A 7,496-nucleotide genomic window follows, 5' to 3' on the forward strand; every position below is an offset into this window, starting at 1 on the left:
TCCTTCCCCGAAGCTCACCTTGCACATCATACATAAGGTATCTTTGTTTATGACTTGAGCAAGTGTAACTACTACTCCCATTTCCTTTCACTCTAGAAAATAAGCTGATTTGAATAATCACATGGTAAGCCTATTACAAAGTTTAGGATTAATTACTTTAACATATACTAAAAGAAGCTGATTGAATAAATGAATTTGTTTCCACAACACTCACTCTATATCACACCATGCGTAGTCACCATTTCTCATATTGACTTCTCATTTTTTCCAGACAAATCTTTTGAGTCTTAACTGCTTTAGACCATGGAAAACTACAACAACGTCACTGAATTTGCTCTGCTGGGACTGTCCCAAAACAAGAAAATTAAAAACTTGTGCTTTCTACTATTCTTATTTTGTTACATAGCTATTTGGGTGGGAAACTTGCTCATAATGATCTCTATCACATGCAGTCAGCTAATTGATCAACCCATGTTTTTCTTCCTTAATTACCTCGCCTTCTCAGATTTATGTTATACCTCTACAGTGACACCCAAGCTACTCACAGAACTGTGGGCAAAAAGTAACAAGATTTCTTATAGTAGCTGCATGGCTCAGCTCTTTGTCTTGCACTTCTTTGGGGGGATTGAGGCCTCTCTTCTTACAGTGTTGGCCTGTGACCGCAATGTGGCCATCTGCAAGCCCCTGTACTACACCATCCTCATGAACAGGCAGAGGTGTTATACGATGGTCCTTGCTTGCTGTGCTGGGGCATTTCTGCATTCCTTTGTCCAGTGTATCCTCACCATCAACTTACCTTTCTGTGGCCCCAATGAGATAGACCACTATTTCTGTGATGTGTATCCTTTGCTGAAACTGGCCTGCACGGACACCGTCAAGGTTGGGATCTTAGTGGTTGCCAATTCGGGCTCCATGGGCTTAGTCATCTTTGTGGTTCTGATGGTGTCTTACTTTCTGATACTGTACACCATCAGTCCCACCCTGCAGGGAGCCGCACCAAAGCTCTTTCCACATGCAGCTCCCACGTCACGGTTGTGGTTCTCTTCTTTGTGCCTGTTCTCTTCACTTACATCAGACCAGCCACCACTTTTCCAGAAGACAAAGTGTTTGCTCTTTTCTACACCATCATTGCTCCCATGCTCAACCCTCTGATCTACACACTCAGGAACATGGAGATGAAAAATGCCTTGAGGAAAGTGTTGTGCCAAGAAGCACTTTGGATCAGGAGGCAAATCATCTGAATGGCACTTTCCCCCTTGTTACATACACTATTCAAGTGATATTTGCTGTATCTTAATTAAGCCATGAACTTTGCTCCAATAAAAATAAGCATAGACACTGCTGTCAATTGATTAATATTATAATTTAATTGGAAGGTTTTTCTTCTTTCTTTATTGACTTGTATTTCTTTTTCTTTTTTTTTTAACATCTTTCCCAGGTAACTTGACTCATCATTTCCTTGTTCAAAGTCCTGCCGCCCTTGCTTTGATATTTTTTGCCTTTGGATTTTATCCATTAGTTGTCAGCTGGAGGTCACCTTTCTAATCTCTCTGTATTTTGGTTGCATGAATGAATCTCCAAATGCACAGCAGCTGCACTCATACTGATCGTCCCAAACTTAAAGAGCCCAGATGACACTGAATCCTCCCTGTGTTCTCACCAGAAAGGAGTATCAGAAATGTAGAATTATATTTTCTATTCAGCTGATGATTTTCCATATTCATTGCAACAGTTTAAAAGTAAACATTATGTACACAGGATTTAAACAGTAAAAATATTATCTATATCAGAAATAATGGTTGTACAAAAATTGAAAGTTTTTCTAAAATTATTTTAATTAGATCATTTTTTTAACATCACAAATTTTTAATAATTACAGAGATATTCACTATAAAAATCCCCTTTATATAGTAATGAAAGCATGGTATTGGTAATAAACAGGGTAGCTATATAATTTGTTATTCAAACTGATCCCCATTTGAGTGTAGAAGAGTGGATCTACTAATAATTATGCTGAGACAATAGATATAAAAGTGGGATTGTGTCAGGAAATGAGGTGGGCTGACTACTTTTGAATGTCTGAGAAGTATAGACACCCTAGTGAAAAGGCTGGAGGCATTGATATTGTGGAATCTCCAACTAATATTACTTGGAACCAATCGACTTGTAAAAACAAATATAAATACTGGTACTAAAACTACCTGAAGTAGAGATTGCTTAAATATATATTTTTTTGATTGCAATCAAAATTAAAACTACAAAATTCCAGTTACTATAGAACTTCTGTATCTATGGATATTTATAATCTATAGAATTGAATGTTTTCAAATAATCATTTTTCTTGATTATTTAATAAAATAGGACTCATTGGACATTATGAAAATAATATGATGGAATGAAGTAAAGCATTACGTTGCACAGGTTAGGGAGGAAGTAACATAGACTGAATGTATAAATGAATACATACATAGAAAGGCAAAACAATGCCATAGCGCAGTGTATGATGAAAAATTTAGAGAAGCGCAAATGGAGAAATATGATTTAGAGACTTGTCCTTAAAAGGGACATGTTTGTATAGGCATTAATAATTCAAGAGAGTTGTTGTTAGAGCAGTTGATCCAGAAATGGAACTGAATCTTTGCTGAAATGATTATGCAGTCTACATCATGACAAATGCCCATTACATTAGTTCATTAAAGGTAACTCTAACACTCTAGTGTTGAAATAGTGATCTAACTATCATTTTATTTTACAGATGAGTCAACTGAAGCTGGTAGGATTAAAATTATTCTAAACATGAAACTGCAACCTAGACAGGCATTTAAATGTTCAGGTAAAGAAAAAATCATGTATAAATTGATGGCAACTGTCAAAGTTTAATTTCAAGTTTGACTGCAAGGGAGAAATCATAAAAGTGAGATTAGAGATTTCACTTTTGAAAGTGACATGTTTAGGAGAAAAAAGTAGAAGATAGAGTTCAATGAGATTTTTAGAGTAGACACAATGGAGGAAGGCATGGTTAAAGTTTTTAAGTAAACTACAGTTTGATGAATGAATCCAACATCCCCTGAAGATGTTCTTATCACATTAAATTCCATTAGAAAATTACTCAAATGCTTTTCTCCCAAGGAGGGTCTCTGAAGTGTGTCAAAATGTCTTTCCCCAATTATGAGGAGCTTTTTTCCTTCTTAGGATTCTTCTTTGAGGAAATCCTTAAAGATGTTTCCCTAGGAAAATTATTTTCTCATATTGTGATTTTGTGTTACATCATTTGAATATGTTACTTAAACTTTTTTACATTTGGAATTGGATTTTACATTGCACTTGGGCTTGCTATATATTTCAAATGCAATATTTGGCAATAATACCACTTTTCCGTTCATCCTCTCTTTCTCTGTCTCTGTGTCTCACTCCTCTCTCTCTCTCTGTATATATATATATTCACATATATATGTATTATTCAGTCTCTGAATATATATATTCACACACAAACACTCATGTATGTGTATATATATACACACACATATATATATATATGAATGAATTCTTTATATATAATACATATATACATTCCAAAGTGTGTTGGGGGATCTCACCAGTGGAACATGGGCATAGCTGTGGGACACTGGCTGTCAGTCACATGGACTGGTATGCTATAGTTGGACACAAAAGTTAATGTTATTATACCGTGTCAGGGTAAGAGGGAAAACACCATTACATGTGATTGCAATTCCTTCACAGAAAAATCCTGAGATTCTCCAGGAAGCTTAAAAGAAAAAGCATCACCTTAAAACAAGTAAAAAAAAAAAACAAGTTGAGGGAGAAGGGGTTTCCTACACCCAGAAATGGAATAGACAATTGCTTGGCAAGGGAATAAACTGGTTTTGAAAGTGAAAAATAAGAAGAGAAAAAAGTTAAAGGAAGATAAAACTTTTGTGTTCATGAAAGAAGCTACTCATCAAAGCCTGTAGCAAATATAGAAGAAAGATTTCTAAGAGTAACTCCATCTTTCTTAGCGACCAATTCTTAAAAATGTACAAAGTGCAGCTATATATTTATATTGGAAAATATGCAAAAGGTATAAATATTCAAAAAGTAATTTCATTGGCAAAAAATGATAAATTTGGAATTTATGGATGAAAGTGATGATCATCAATGTTGATAAAAATTGAAATATATGTGATTATAATCACCCCTTTTGTAAAAAAATTATTCTTTCTCAGTAACTGTCTTCTCAATTTACTCTCCATGAGAAAATAACTCAGAGACCCTATCACTAAGTCTGCTCTGTATTTCCTGTGAAATATTATTTTAGGATTATGTTTAAGTTGAATTTAAATAGTAAATGAAAAATATTTTACTTTGAAAATAATCATTTATTTTGAGGTATTTACATGTTTTTCCTTTTTGTATCAAAACCAGTTGTGGTTTATTTCTTGATAGTATATCCTCAATGGCAAACTAGTTAAAATAGCATGAGTTCATCCTCCATGATTTATTAAACAGGATGGTTGAGTAATCTCTGAGGCACATTGAACTTGTTAAGAATCAATATATATGTGTATATATATATATAATGGAGAAAATAATGGATAGAAAAAATAAAGGGAAAACAAATAGTATGGGACCTGTCTTCTCCTGCATCCCGTCCAACGCTGGAGTGTGACTAAGATGCGAGTCATTATGCTGCTCCCCCCTTCGTGGGCTTTAGCTATTAAGACTCCTCATACAGTGTGTGTGTCTTACAGGGATGGATGATGGAATTCCATCTTTACTATGTTCTAGGTGGGTCATGTTGAATAATTTTAACCACACTCAGTACTCATCTCATATATTGACTTAAGAACCCAGTGCATATAAGATGTGACTTTAAGATCTTTTATTAATGCCAAGAATGACTAAACATATGAATGATATGTACACATATGTAAAGATAATTATCTTAAAATTATTGGTTTTTCTGTATGCTAACCATTAATAGTGAGGAAATAGTAAAAATATTGTATTCCTCTAGCAACAAAAGAGATGAATACCTAGAGAAAAAAACAAGAAATATGACACATTTATATGAATAAATGACAAGATTTTACAATAAGCTATTAAAGAAGAAGACTTCAATAGAATAGCATGTTCTTGGAGGGGAGAACTGAATATTATAAATATGTCATTCCCCACCAAATTAATTTATTAGTTATAACTCCAATCAAAACCCCAAGAGAGAAATCCTGAGACTTAAAAAAGTGAATCACTGGCTCATAACTTGGAAGATTGACTTCATTTCTTTCTAGTATCAACTATTCAATAGTTTAAGCTACACTTGTTTCATAGAAAATCATGTAGAGGTTTCTGCAATTGAAAAATTATAGAGTGGGCCGAGATAGGAGGTTTTCAAACAAATATCTAAAAGTACAAAGGCACATACACTGTCAGTGTCTTTTGCCACCTTACAGCTTTTTTCAGCACCACCAAAAGAAACAATGGGAAAAAAGTATTTCAGTAAGACATCTTAATTTGTAGTATGTATGAGTGTGAGTGACTATCTTTATACATTGGCTTTTTTTATTGTAAAACTAGACTTTATGAATAGGAAATATTACATATTCAAACTCTGTTGGGAAATTGGAAAAGGAATATGTGCAAAAACCTAAGAGAATTAACCCAGTACTATGTACTATGTTGCCTGATTCCTGGATGTCTTGTCTGGCTGCTTAGATCCAGGGTGAAACCCTTTCTCATCCATAGTCATGGCTGTGTGAAGCCAAAATATACTGAAGTAGAGAAATAATTGAAGAGTACATACCAGTCAAATGGTGATGCTCAGTGTTCAAGTGCTCCTTCAACCATGAAGGTGATTAAGGGAAGAGAAGCAGAGCTATGTGACAAAATATTCATATAGTCATTCAATAAATATTTATTGAGCTCCTAATAATGTGCTATACACTTTGTCTATCAGCAGGATATTCACAATGAAATAAGTATGACATGACGCCAACTTTCATGGAGTAAAACTTAGTGAAGAACAAAAACAAGGGAAGCACATCAGGACAGGAACATGAAGGAGGAAAACCGCTAAGGACAAGCGATGGTTGAAGGCTTGGCTTTTACACATTCTGCCTGGTTTCCCATTGTTAGGAGGGAATTGAAGAGGGCAGGCGTGATGAGAAGACAGCCATTCACATCACAAGATGAACAGCCGTCTGGTCACTGGCTTCCTTTCCCAAAAGTTTTTACGGCACCAGGTTCTCTTTACAGCCTGTTTCATCTCCGTGTTTCTAAGTGTGTAAATAAGAGGGTTGAGCATGGGGACGATAACTGTAGAAGAGTGTCAACACTTTGTCTTCCGGTAAAGTTGTGGCAGGTCTAACGTAAACAAAGATGACAGGTACGAAAAACAGGATTACAACTGTGATGTGGGAACTGCAAGTGGAAAGAGCCTTGTGGCAGCTTTCTACAGAATATGCCCTCATGTTACATAATATCACAAAGTAGGAGGCCATCAAAACCACGAGGATCACCAGTCCCATCAGGCCAGAATTGGCAATGACTAAGAAACCGATTTTGTGTGTATCAGTGCAGGCTAGTTTCAACAAAGGATATACGTCGCAGAAATAGTGATCTATTTCATTGGGGCCACAGAAAGGTAAAATATAGTAAGAAGAAACAGGCCAAGGGAATGCAGAAACTCCCCTGCACATGAGGACATTAGAATTGAGTTACACCTTTGCCTATTCATGATGATGGCATAGTGGAGCGGCTTGCAGATGGCCACATAGCGGTCATAGGCCATTCCTGTGAGGATGAAGACCTCAATCCCCCCAAAGAAGTGCGTGGTAAAAAGCTGTATCATGCAGTTTTTATAGGAAATGACCTTCCTGTCTGTCAGTAAGTCGGTCATTAGTTTGGGTGTCACAGTGGAGGTGTAGAATAGGTCTGAAAGGGCAAGGTAATTAAGGAAGAAGTACATGGGCTGGTTAATTAGCTGACTGCGCATGATAGAGACCATGATAGTCAAATTCCCCAACCAAATAGTCAAGTAACAGAGTAAGAAAAATAAAAAGCAGAGGATCCGAACTTTCTTATTCTTAGAAAGTCCCAGAATAAATTCAGTAACATTATTCCTATTTTCCATGGTCTGATTCTGAAGGAAGTTATCTGAAATGACAAAAGTAATGTAACAAATCATTGATGAGAAAACAGAAATCTCATATCTAATTAAAATAACACAAATGCAATTTTTGAGGGCTAAGCCATTTTAAGATCCATTGAAGTAATTCATTTCACAAAATGCTTTGAGTATCCAGTGGCAATACTTGCCTAAGAAATGAGGACACAGTGATGAAGACCCAGCTTTTGTGTAATTTAAATTCTTTTGTGAAGAAGCAGGAAATTATACTTGTCAAAAAATATAAATAATAAATAAATAAATAAATGTGTAAATTCAAGTAGTGGTAAGTAGGGTGAAACATAATGTGCCACCTCAAGTTGTGAACTGGAGG

The 7,496-nt window shown here is 35.5% G+C and overlaps 2 pseudogenes; one reads left to right on the forward strand and one right to left on the reverse strand.

Moving 5' to 3' along the window:
* Positions 1-303: 303 nt before the first annotated feature.
* On the forward strand, positions 304-1,241 carry LOC118919697 (olfactory receptor 4P4-like; annotated as a pseudogene).
* Positions 1,242-6,178: 4,937 nt separating this feature from the next.
* Positions 6,179-7,129, reverse strand: LOC118915949 (olfactory receptor 4P4-like; annotated as a pseudogene).
* Between the last annotated feature and the right edge of the window lie 367 nt (positions 7,130-7,496).

The sequence above is a fragment of the Manis pentadactyla genome, chromosome 13 (genome assembly GCF_030020395.1).
Source record: "Manis pentadactyla isolate mManPen7 chromosome 13, mManPen7.hap1, whole genome shotgun sequence".
Lineage (NCBI taxonomy): Eukaryota > Metazoa > Chordata > Mammalia > Pholidota > Manidae > Manis > Manis pentadactyla.